At 42.1% G+C, this 12,720-nt stretch overlaps 1 protein-coding gene across 1 annotated transcript in view; it reads right to left on the reverse strand.

Moving 5' to 3' along the window:
- LOC120537741 (leucine-rich repeat and immunoglobulin-like domain-containing nogo receptor-interacting protein 3) overlaps positions 1 to 12,720 on the reverse strand; it is a 64,110-nt gene that overhangs the window by 38,018 nt on the left and 13,372 nt on the right. The gene's annotated exons all lie outside the window — the stretch shown is intronic.

A 12,720-nucleotide genomic window follows, 5' to 3' on the forward strand; every position in this document is an offset into this window, starting at 1 on the left:
ATGATAATAATAATAATAACACTGACAAAAAGCCCGGCAATGGACACACAGAAAAGTCTTTAACTCTTTTAGGGCTGAATATTTTTCCAAAAATGAACTTTTTTCTAAAACGAACGAACACAAAGCAATGGTTTAACACATCAATCAACAAAAATTTTTATTTTTGACAAATGTCACTGTCTTGCATGTTGTATGAGCCTGCATATTGTTTGATTTCACATGCGTACCACGTACATGTTACACAGCAAAATCCTGCAAAGTATGATGACGCTCAAAGCAGCCAATTGCAGGCACTGCTTTACAACATGAGTTGCACTGGTGCCTCCTTTTCAATGGTCTGTTGCTTCACACAACACAGTCAGGTTTGGACTTTTTGTCCTCATATGTTGCAGGAAAGTAGCGCTCAGTCGGTCTGTCTGGCACTACTCTTTGTGATGGCCCTCCTCGCTTTGCCATTAAACTGTCGACCACCTTCTTTCGGAAATCTGACGCAGTCGTGGTGCTGTCACTATTTGCCTGCTTGAACAATAGAGAGCCATTTGTCAGTGCAACCCCACGCATGTGATGGCACACAGGTGGGTCAGATGCACAAATGCACTCAGCTGGCAGCTGATCACCTGGGGAGGCATCGGCTGTGGTCCGATCAGCTGATGCCAGTTCCTCACTCTCCTTTTTAATCTCCTGATCACCTTCAAGAGGATCAGAGTCTGAAAAGTAAGAGTCTGACTCAGCGATAATGCACAAAACATCATCTGCTCAGTATTTTGCTTTCTGCGCTCGCTTCGCCCCCTCATGAGATGTCGATGCCATCTTGCCTTTGTTTACATTTCATAACTCACGTACACGTAGGGATTTGATGCTGAGCCAACGAGTCTAACATTCCTCCAGTCAAAGAGGGCCTAACTTTAACTGTAACGGTGAGTTTTGTCACCGTTTACAGCTGATTATTGCCCTCAACCCCTCCTGTCGACAAAAGTCGACATCCGCCCTAAAAGAATTAAGGTAACCACTAACTCAGTTAAGAAAAGGTCTTCACTGGCGACCCTTTAACTCACCACGTCCATGATGTCAGGCGCCATAACTCCAAAGGCCACTTCCAACAGTGTCCTGGCACATACAAAAAATCAAGATGGCGTCGATAAAAGCAACCTTTTAGAAGGAATTCTGACCCCCACTCCGCACAAAAACAATGTTATTTCATAGAAAGAAAAGCAAAAGGCTTTTCATGAAGAATGGCAATCATAACAACAACTAATAAACCAACAAGGTAACAGCTTATGAAGTAATCTATGCGGTTTCTATCTTGAAGAGCAAAAAACGGAGAAACAGAATTTGGAAAGGCAACTCAAATATTCATGTGCTGAAGCAATTAAAGCAGCAAATTAAGCACCTGAATATTACAAGGTGCTTACCACATTTATGATCCAATTGGTTACACTTCTTTTTGAGTTGTCCAATTGGAGTGCAGTCAGGTCAAGTGACTTGCTGAGGGTCACACAGAGTCAGCAGTGAGATTGGAACCCACAACCTCAGGGCCTGAAGTCCAGAGTCTTAACCACTACAACCACGCTGCCTACTGAAATAGTTTGCAACAAAAAAAATAATAAAACACAAATCAAGGGATGTTATGCAATAACTCAAGAGTGTCACCGAGCTAGAGATCCATTAGAATGAGCAGATAGAAGACGACAACGCTGGCATCTACCTGATGTCAAAGGGCATGTGCTAAAATTACACAGCAATCCACAGACCTTTCATGCCCCTTATGTGACTGCGTAAAGTGCAGAAAGTAAGTCAGTCAGTGGAAAATGAAGGGCGTGCAAACGATAATTCTTTAGGCAAAGAGCAGTGCAATCGTAGAACAAATTATGCAGACATGTGTTAACATTACGCCGAATGGATAAGATGTCGGGACAGACTCACTAACTTAATGTGCCGTATACAGCAAATGGCCGCCTCTCATTTGTGAATGTCCTTAGCTTCATATGAGCTGCAAATTCAAGGTGGTTACATTGATTAATTATATTGCAATTAAGTTACGTGTCAAACAATACGTACAAGAGCTGTACACTATGCAAATTATACACTATGCAAATTACCCAGTCAATCAACTGCCTTTAAAAAGAAAAAGAAGAGGTTGTTAGGGTTTAGGCTAGGAATTGTGGGAATTCCATGTGACTACGACAGTGAATCTGGAAACCAATAGAGGAAGACATCAGCAACTCACAAGAGCAGGAAATCCCACCGTCATCATCCTCAGCCGCAGCACTGAATCACCGGAAGAAATGTTTAATAGATTAGCCTTTTTAAATTAGAAAATAAGCACATAGCAGACTATTTTAAAACTATAAAATAAATGAAACATTGCAGCTTATAAAAATGTGAACACTCAGATGACATCAAAGTAGATTATTCAAATCTGATCGCTCACGCTGTCTGGTGCTTTTAATCACATTCAGTCACCATCATTCGTTTATGCATTTTTGACAAAGAAAAGTATCCTGTCATTTTAATTAGGCTGTAGAGGGGAAAAATGTCCAGTTTTTTCATGAATGTACAGAATATCTCAAAAATGTAATATTATTCCATAAAAGTAACTCCATGTAGAGCTTCACTGGGGGTGACATGACTAAAGCGGCATTTTGGAGAGGCTTCATCATTGAGTGGCATTAGATGGAGAAGCTGCTCAGTCCTCCTTCATAAATTCTCCATGTCTTCTGATAAATGTCCTACTGTAATAAATAATTGTGCAAATGTTGAACCTGTGGGACATATAGATGCGTATTTTCCTCACTAGAGAAGATGCTCTTCCATTTTTACCCTTTGGCTGAGGTTTGTACCATCATGCAGATCACTGATGTGTTTGTGAATCTTCAGTGATATCACTTGTCATGGAGACACGACTGAAGTGTTCAAGATTCAAGATTCTTTATTTGTCACATGCATAGTTATACAGGACAACACGCAGTAAAATGCATCCTGATCTGCTTATCAAAACTGTGGAAAGTTAGAAGAAAATCAGTGAGATTAACAAAAAAAGCCATAGACTGAAAGATAACAGTATAATAGAACATAATAAATAAGTAACAAAAACTAGAATTAAGCGTTAAGGTGCAATAGTGTAGTGATTATTGTGAAAGACCAATGTTGGACAGGTGCATAGTGTTAAAGGACAGCCCAATTCCCAAAACAAGGTAAGAGTAGACGGCATGATACAATTACAGTCCAGTCTAAGTATGTGGAGGGTCATGGATGAGATGGCATATTCTGATTTAACAGTCTTATGGCTTGAGGACTGAAACTCCTTTTGAGTCTTTCTGTCCTGGCCAGGATGCTACAAAACTTTTTGCCTGATTTTAACAGATGAAACAGGCTATTGCTGGCATGAGAGGAGTCATTGATAATCCTGAGAGCTCTGGTCCTGCATACATGGCAGAGCTGACCTGCAGCACGGATCATTCTCTGTAGGGTTTTATTGTCCTGAACACAGCAGTTTTCAAACCAGGATACAATGTTCTGTGTCAGGATACTTTCCACAGCGCCAGTGTAGAAAGTCTTTAGAATCCCTGAAGAGACCCCAAACTTCCTAAGCTGTCCGAGATGGTAGAGTCTCTGCTTTGCCCTTTTGGTCTGAACTTGGATGTGTTCAGACCATGTCAGGTCCTCAGAGATGTGAATCTCCAGCTATTTAAAACTGTTCACCCTCTCCACGGGAGTCCCATTAATGATGAGGGGCTTATAGTCCCGCTGCTGTCTCCTGCTGAAGTCCACCACCAGCTCCTTGGTTTTCCTGACACCACAATGTCAGGTTCACAACTCCATCCATGTAGGCCGTCTCATCATTGTTTGTAATGAAGCCCAGTAACACTGTGTTATCTGCAAACTTCACGATAGTGTTGGAGGAATACGTGGCTGTGCTGTCATAGGTGTAGCGGGAGTACAGCAGGGGGCTAAGAACACACCCTTGTGGAGTTCTTGTGTTGATGGTGATGGTGTTGGAAACACAGTTACCAAACCTCACTGTCTGTGTTCTGCCTGTGAGGAAGTCCAGACCCATGCACACAAGCGGTTGTGGAGTCCCAAGTCATTATTATTATTGTATTGATGCTGAACTATAGTCAATGAACAGCAATCTCACATAGTTCACGTTTCATGTTGACATGGCTGAGGGTGGTGTGCAGTATGTGGGAAATGGCGTCCTCCGTCGATCTGTTAGGACAGTAGGCAAACTGGAGTGGGTCAACGGCGCTTGGGACGGAGGATGAGATGATGTCTTTCAGTAGCCTCTCGAACACCTTCATGACTACTGGTGTCAGTGCAACAGGTCGGTAGTCATTCAGGCACGAGGGCTTATTGTTCTTTTGAACAGGAATGATTGTAGATCTTTTGATGCACTTAGGAACCACAGACTGCGCTAAAGACTCGTTGAAGATGTTGGGGAGTACTCCAGCTAGTTGGTCAGTGCAGCAACGCAGCAGGCGTCCAGAGATGCCATCTGGTCCTGCCGCCTTCCTGATGTTTACTCGCTTCAATGCTGCACGCACATCACGCTCTGCAATGCTGATGACGTCACTGTCCCCCGTAATCAGGCAGTAGTTAGCGCTAGCTGCGTAATCGGCCTCAAAACGGGCATAAAACGCGTTGAGTTCGTTAGCAAATGCAAATGCAGAGTCTGAGCTTACCATCACGTGAGATTTTCCTTTATAGTGCGTGATGGTACGCAGTCCATGCCAAATGCTCCATATGTCGCCCTGTTGAAAGTGCAGCTGTACTCGCTTCTGATACTGGTGTTTGGCGACTTTCACCACACGTCGAACGCCGTATGAATCCGCTTTGTAGGCCTCATATCGCCAGTAGTGAGGTCAGCATTATAAGCAGCGGTTCGAGCATTTACTGCCGTGCGGATCAATCTGTCAACCCACGGTTTCTGGTTGGGAAAAGATTTAACTCTTGCCGTGGGGACAACTTCATCAGCAAGAAACTAAAAAAGCTAACTACTGCTTCCGCAAACTCATTGATGTCATCTGTGCATGTTCGGAACATGTCCTAGTCTACGTTATCGAGCGCGTCCTGCAGCATGGCTTCTGATCTCGATTGCATCAAGACGGTGACTTTAAAATGAGTTCTGCAAGAACACGGGGACACAGTCGGAAACTTGTGAAGGGTAAATTTCACAAATGTTAGGAAGCTTTTCTTCACAGAGAGAACCACAGACACATGGAATAAGTGACCAAGTATAGGGTGGTCAGGATCTAATTATGCAACTTTTAACGCAATGCAGGAAAACAATACAAGACAAAAGAATTGCTGTTCGCTTGACAACTGTCTCCCCGCCATTTTTATCGACAGCAAAAATAATTTTTTTGTGAATTCTCTAATAAACTAAATAAGTTATAGCGTAATGAAAATTGCATAATTAGATCTGGATCACCCTGTAGTGTGGTGGACAGTAGGACTTTAGGGACTTTGAAAACTCAACTTGGTGTTATTTTAGAAGAATGACATGCATAGAACTGGTGAGCTGTGGTTTTCTGAATGGTCTGCTCTCGTCTGCATTGTTCTAAAGTTCATGTCAGCCCCTTACGCTCTGTTCTGCTCAACTGGTGAGGCCTCATCTGGAGTCCTGGGTGCAGTTTTGGTCTTTGGGCTACAAAAAGGACATAGCAGAGCTAAAAGACGTCCAGAGAAAAGCAACGAGGTTGACCTCAGAGGTACGAGATATGAGGGAAGACTGAAGAAGTTTAAGCAATCGGATATGAAGAGGTGACATGAGTGAAGAGTTTAAAATTATGAAAGGAACTAGTCCAGTGGATCCAGGCTGTTACTTTAAAATGAGTTCAGGAAGATCTAATTGTACCCTTGTTAAGGGTTACTTTCGCACAAACGTTAGGAAGCTTTCTTACGTTGTTGCCAAGAAAAGTCGCAAACATCAAAGACACAAATATTAATACGTTGAACGTATAGGAAACAGGGGGTTAGGATCCCCCAACCACCTATAAACTGTAATGTTTCTCTATAGAGTGTCACACACGTGCGCATGGGAGGTAGCTAAAGGGTCTAAATGAGAGTAATTCCACGCCAGACAGGGGGTGGCGGAGTGCACTGACCTTTTCTCTCACTTTCCTGCAGACCGTTCATGGGAAATTCCGCCTGGCCCTAGTGACGTCACTTCTGGTGAAGAACCCATAATAATAATAATTCTTCTTTGCATTTATATGGCACTTTTCTCACTACTCAAAGCGCTCAGCGATTGCAGGTTAAGGGCCTTGCTTAAGGGCCCAACAGAGCAGAGTTCCTTTTGGCATTTACGGGAATCAAACAGATCCCTAGCCTCAGAGCCACCACTCCACCATGACCGAAGAGACTTCCTCAATGACTTCACTTCCTTTTCTGAGCACATCAGTGCTAGCAATTTAACCATTTGCAGCCAAGAAATATTATATGGGTGGTTGCCCCAAACCTTTTATGACTCTTGTGTCTGCTTTTTGTGACAAGATACATTTTTCTGCATAAAATTATTTCATTATGAAACATTATTTCTGAAAATATTCCCTTTTCACACTTTTAGGCCTTTCTCTAAGCAGGTCAGGGAAGGTCCTGGCCTGGTTTGTGGGTCTTTTTAGAGTCTTTTCACTGTGTGTGTGTGTGTGTGGCCTTTTCACTAAGAGGAGACGAGTCCCTCAGGGTGTCACTTATAGCTATGGTTTGTGGAGTTTAGTATTTTATTGTAAGCATTGTCTTGGATTTCCTGGTTCATGATCAGTTTTGCTTTGTTTTTGGATTACGATTTGGACATGTTAGCCTTAGATTGCCTTTTTAAGCAAGCCAGTTTTGCTTCTTCTTTCCCTGTGCCATTTTTATCCTTTTTTTTAGAATATAAGAAATTTCAGAAACAAAACTATTCAGTCCATGAAGCTCGTTTGTTTAGCTAATTGCCAAGCTGTCACAACACCTCACCCAGACTCTTCTTAAGCGCTGTCAATGTTTCTACTTCAAGTTGGTTCTTTGCTCCAGACACCCATAACTCTTTGAGTAAAAAAAACTTCCTGGCTTCAGTTCTAAAAGCATTTTCTCTTAAATTCCACATTTATATAATGTTTATGTTATGTTTGCTTATATAAAAACATTATTTAATTCTAAAGATACCTTACTTTGTTTTAAACATTTAACACAGAGGTTTCCAGTTATCCTCTCCCTTAAAGGGCTTTATTTTGTGCGTTTCAAGTGTTTTAGGCCTGAGTAAGTCTTGAAGCTTTCCTGTTAAGTTTAGTGTCAGGCTGCCTGTGGCGAGGCTTCTTCCTGAGACTGACTAGTGAAGTCCCAGTCAGGTTTTTGTTTAATTACAGACCCCTTCAGCCCCTACACAATTCTGTGTCACTGCATCTCGAGAGAGCCAACCCTGAAAGCGCAGCTGGTTCATAAAAGGGTAGACTCATCTATGCACACAAACATACCTTTACCCGCCAATTTTGCATCACCAATCTCCTTAACACGCACATTTTTGGAAGTGGGAGGAAAAGGAGAGCATGCTGGTATAAGAAGAACTGGCAAACTCAACAGAGACACTGCCCGCTAAACACTGTGCAACACAATCCGAAAACAACATCTAAAATGTGTTTCTACTGACAGGCACAGATGTATATATGCCTAACGGTTAGGAGACCATGTTTCACATCTCTGGAATTTCTTGCGTAGAGTTTGCATGTTCTCACCGTGTCCACATTGGTTTCCCAATGGTGCTCTGGTGTCCTCCCAAAGTCCAAAGATATGCAGGTAAGGTGGACTAGCATTACAAAATTGACTTGTGTGCGTGTGTGAGTGTGAGTGTGCAGGGTGTGTGTGAGTGAGAGAGAGAGTGAGAGAGAGTGAGTGTATGTGCAGGGGTGTGTATGTGTGAGAGTGTGAGTGAGTGTGAGAGTGAGTGAGTGTGTGTGCGGAGGTGTGTACTGTATGTGTGAGAGTGTGAGTGAGTGTGAGAGTGAGTGAGTGTCTGTGTGGGGGTGTGTATGTGTGAGAGTGTGAGTGAGTGTGTGTGTGGGTGTGTGTGAGTAAGAGTGAGTGAGTGTGTGTGCAGGGGTGTGTATGTGTGAGAGTGAGTGAGTGTGTGTGCCGGTGTGAGTGTGAGAGTGAGTGTGTGTGTGCAGGTGGGTGAGTGTTTTAGGCTCCAGCTGCCCCGTGATCCTGCTCTAGATAAACAGATTATACAAATGGATGCAAAGATGGATGAAGTGTGTGTTTGCGACTGTTGAGGATATCTCTGTCCACTTTTGAGCAGACTCCCCATTTTTACAGAGGAACACTAGAGGCTGTGTTTTGCTATGAATATTTAGTTGGTTCCCCGACTTCAGCCAGCACCAGTTACCTCTTGCTAGTATCCAATAAAGTGTATATTACAGTATATGAATATGGTTATTGAGCGATTTAGTCAAAAATATCCCGATAATAACCAAATATGTACAGCGCTCCATATCATTCCTAACACTAACCATCCATCCATTTTCTAATTCCACTTCATCTACAACACATGCTTCTTTAGGTGTCCCAATTACACTTCTGCTCCAATAAGAGGACACAAAGCCCTTCAATGTCGGCTGCTTTAATCGCCTGACTGAGTTCAATCCAAAGTGATTTTATTCTTAATATGAACAAAATGTAAAAAGCTCCCTAAGAGGATGAGGCCTCAGCTGAAGCCCTGTAATGTCCAGTAACAGGCGTGCAGACTCCAACATGAGAAGCCACCGCCACCCCCCACCCGTGCGGAGCACGCCGCCTTGTGATTCATGTTTACATATTTACCCAGGCGCTTTTCTATTTCAAGCTCAAGTCTAACTTCTAATTAATTTCTCAAGCAGAAGGCTCATTCACTTTGTTAAATCAATTAGGATAAATGGCAAACTGTGCATAAAGCATTTTGGTAAAACAAAAATTAAAATCGTAATGCTTGAATTTAAATCAGGCTTTGCCTCAATCAAAAGGCCGGGAGGGGAGGGCTGGGAAGATTGTGTGCTGCGGCTCACTTAATAAACACAGGCAAAATGATCGGATAATTATCTGGAGGACGTTCGAAATGAAGACGTGCCCCTCCTTCTCCTCCATGAAGGCGGATGTGTGTGAACTGGCAAAAGTAGCAGGATCGGCTACATAAATAAATTAAAAGAACACAAATACGGTGGAGCTCCCTTTCATCCAACGTCTCATGTGCCAAACCTCCTGACCAACACCATAAAGGATCGAATAATGGAATTGGACTCTGAGGTGGCATCGGTGTCTGCTCTTAATTCATTAAGGAGGGTTCATTTAAACGAAGTATTGAAAACTGGTGATTGAAAGGGGGGTAAACACACATCTTCAGGCACCACAGGCGGCCCCCGGGTTACGGACGAACTCCATTCCTGCTGATGTCCATAATCCAATCTTGTATGCAAGTTGGAGCTTGCACTGGTAATGGAAATTAATGGAAATATCGGCAAAAATGCATAATACTTTGTTACTTATTTTACAGAAAAATGTTTCAGATTCACCCTGAAGCCATATTGCTCTACCTGAAGTATCAAAATTGCAATAATTTGAATTAAAACGTGCCATGGGTACTGTATGTACAGTATATGCTGACCTTGTGCTTACCTTCCTAGAGTTTCTCATAACACAGAACCTCATAGACTTGAAAAAGGCACAACTGATGAGGTGAAAACCCACCACTAACTGACAATTCATCACACAGCAGTGACCGCTCTCAGAGATCACTCTCTGTCATCTCCAACTCCCAGCAGCTGTACAGGAGATGACGCGACTGGGACGCTTACTTAGGATGTTACGATGGGCATTTCGACTCACTTTACTGAGTTGGATCTTTTGAACAACTGGCATACCGTGTATCGTGTATAAGTCGGGTCTTGAAACCCAAAAAATCGATCATAAATTCAGACCCCGACTTATACACCCATTCAAAAATGCGACACTTAAATTTGAATTTTTTTACATTTTCTTCCCTCCTCCAATCTCACATCAGTTTCTCAGACGCATTGAATTTTGTTGCAGCAGCACAGTTACCGATTTCTTTCACCAACTTCAACAATGTTTAATTTAAAACCAGCTTTATATTTTCTTCTGATTGAATGCTCCATCACAGTTAAGGGATGCTCTTACGATAAAGGTGTGTGAGTGTGTGAGATACAAATAACACACGTCACGTAGGCACAATACATAGAAAAAAAAGGCCGTGTGCTCTGTGGTTACTCTCTCAGGTGGGCGTTAGCATATCATAATCTCTTGGACCAATAGCGGGAGTACAGTAATCTCTGCATTCGACTTATATGACCGACATTATAAAATACCGGAAATTATACAGTAAAATGAAGCCCCGACTTATTATATGTGGGAGAACTTAAACACGAGTATATACAATAATTAAATTGATTCATCTGGGGTCCTGTGTGCAGTTTTGGTCTCCAGGCTACAAAAAGGACATAGCAGCACCAGAAAAGGTCCAGAGAAGAGCAGCAGGGCTGATTCCAGGGCTACAGGGGATGAGTTATGAGGAAAGATTAAAAGAGCTGAGTCTTTACAGTTTAAGTAAAAGAAGATTAAAGAGGAGACATGATTGAAGTGTTTAAAATTATGAAGGGAATTAGTCCAGTGGCTCGAGACTGTTATTTTAAAATGAGTTCATCAAGAACACAGATGGAAACTTGTTTAGGGTAAATTTCGCACAAACATTAGGAAGATTTTCTTTACACAAAGAACGATAGACACTTGGAATAAGCTACCAAGTAGTGTGGTAGACAGTAGGACTTTAGAGATTTTCAAAACTCGACTTGATTTTTTGGAAGAAATAAGTGGATAGGCCTGGTGAGCTTTGTTGGACTGAATGGCCTGTTCTCATCTAAAATGTTTTAATGTTCTAAAGTAGTCCTCAATGCAATACAATAGTGCAAGAGAAATATTACAAGTACAGAGCAGAATTCAACAATAGATGATATCTCATAATACCTATAAAGCTGCTCCATGGATACCAAAAGGTGCCAACTACATTTGAAATGTTGTGACGTCTGTACCCGCTTATTCAGTACATCAAACAACAACTGTGAACGCTAGCAAGAGATGTCCTGCAGACCACCTCTTGACGTGTCTGGTGCATGGAACTAACAAGTCCTCTCTGAATCTGTTGTAAACACTATGAACTGTCAGTCAGTGTTCAGAAGCCATTAAGAAGGCTAACAGAGTGTCAGGTTATATAGCGCCTTGATGTGTGGAGTACAAGTCACAGGAGGTTCTGCTAAAGCTTTATAACACACTGGTGAGGCCTCATCTGGAGTCCTGTGTGCAGTTTTGGTCTCCAGGCTACAAAAAGGACATAACAGCACTAGAGAAGGTCCACAGAAGAGCAGCAGGGCTGATTCCAGGGCTACAGGGGATGAGTTAGGAGGAAAGATTAAAAGAGCTGAGCCTTTACAGTTTAAGCAAAAGAAGAAGTGTTTAAAATTATGAAGGGAATTAGTCCAGTGGATCGAGACTTGTATTTTAAAATGAGTTCATCAAGAACATGGGGACACAGTTGGAAACTTGTTAAAGGTAAATTTCACACAAACATTAGGAAGTTTATCTTTACAAAAAGTATGATAGACACTTGGAATAAGCGACCAAGTAGTGTGGTAGACAGTAAAACATTAGGGACTTTCAAAACTCAACTTGACCTGAAGTCAAGCAAAATGACACTATTTATTAGCTAACTAAACAGATTACAATATGCAACTTTTGAGGCAGCCCAGGTACAACATAATTAAAGTTTAAAATAATTAAATTATCTTCTTTCTTGTGGTGTAAACAGTTTTGTTGACTGTTGACCCTGGAAGCGAGCCTTCAGAGGTGCTCAGTTTTAAACGCCCACCAGGCTTTAACGCTGGGGGCCGATAACTGAGCCGCCCCAATAATTAAAAAGTCAACCTGTCCGTATGTACAGCTCGACAGATCAGGGAGGTGAAGGCGCATCATTCTCACTTCATTTGTTAAAGCCTGGGCGTCATTACTACTGAGCTTCCATGATAAAACTGAAGGCGCCTCTGCATACCTGGTGGGCATACAGTACGTGAGGTAAGATGAGACGTGACAGGTAATAATAACATGTGTAATGCAATATTAATGTGTAATAATATCATTTCATGTATAATTTGGATGCTAGTATAAAAGCAAAATTGCAGAATTCAAAGGAAAGGAAAAGAAAGAATGGGAGCATGGAAAGAGAAATAAATCAAAGGACTGGGCAATCATTAGGAGCAGCGCAAGCCATGAAGAAAAATGGAGGTAAAGAATAAATATGACGTGTGCATTAGGCAGAAAGCAACAAGGGGTTAGGAAATTTAAGATAGGGGGCTAACACAAAGATAATGTGCAGTTAGACCACAGACATGGGGGGGTACTGAGGAGAGGGTGATGGTGAGGAATAAACACAATGTGTAATAAAAAAGGTCTAAAATAAAACAGAGAGGGGTGAGCAGAAACTACAGAACAGGAGTCAGAGTCAAGCGGGAGAAGGAAATACAGTAGAGAGGCATGGGGTATGCAAAAGGGTAATAAATAATATGTGAGCGTTAAATAAGAGAAAGTGGGCAAATCAGACAGCATCTGAAGGTTATTGGAGGGAAAAATGTGGGGAAAAAAGAGTGAGACGTCAGAAAATAACTTCAAGTGGAATACCAATGGGCACTGATGGAGCGGGCAGTA

This window comes from Polypterus senegalus, chromosome 10 (assembly GCF_016835505.1).
Source record: "Polypterus senegalus isolate Bchr_013 chromosome 10, ASM1683550v1, whole genome shotgun sequence".
Taxonomy (NCBI): domain Eukaryota; kingdom Metazoa; phylum Chordata; class Cladistia; order Polypteriformes; family Polypteridae; genus Polypterus; species Polypterus senegalus.